This window comes from Phalangium opilio, unplaced genomic scaffold, assembly GCF_054372755.1.
Source record: "Phalangium opilio isolate 3A_F unplaced genomic scaffold, DU_Popi_V2 ptg000352l_1, whole genome shotgun sequence".
NCBI classification, from domain to species: domain Eukaryota; kingdom Metazoa; phylum Arthropoda; class Arachnida; order Opiliones; family Phalangiidae; genus Phalangium; species Phalangium opilio.
In genome coordinates, this window is record NW_028324228.1 from 7,028,810 (window position 1) to 7,029,222 (window position 413).

General features: G+C 48.4%; 1 non-coding gene across 1 annotated transcript; it reads left to right on the forward strand.

Moving 5' to 3' along the window:
- Positions 1–73, forward strand: TRNAN-GUU (transfer RNA asparagine (anticodon GUU)). Its single transcript has one exon. It is a non-coding gene; the product is annotated as a tRNA-Asn (tRNA).
- The last annotated feature ends 340 nt before the right edge of the window (positions 74–413 follow it).

The window sequence follows — 413 nt, forward strand, 5'->3', positions numbered from 1 at the left end:
GCTTCCGTGGCGCAATGGTTAGCGCGTTCGGCTGTTAACCGAAAGGTTGGTGGTTCGAGCCCACCCGGGAGCGGTGTTGTGAGATCTCACATGTAACGTAAAAATCCAAAGTTTTTCCACAATACCTGACGAACATTTAATCTTTGGGTTTCCGTGGCGCAATGGTTAGCGCGTTCGGCTGTTAACCGAAAGGTTGGTGGTTCGAGCCCACCCGGGAGCGGTGTTGTGAAATCTCACATGTAACCTAAAAATCCAAAGTTTTTCCACAATACCTGACGAATATTTCATTTTTGGGCTTCCGTGGCGCAATGGTTAGCGCGATCGGCTGTTAACCGAAAGGTTGGTGGTTCGAGCCCATCCGGGAGCGGTGTTGTGAGGTCTTAGATGTAACGTAAAATTCAGAGTTTTTTAAA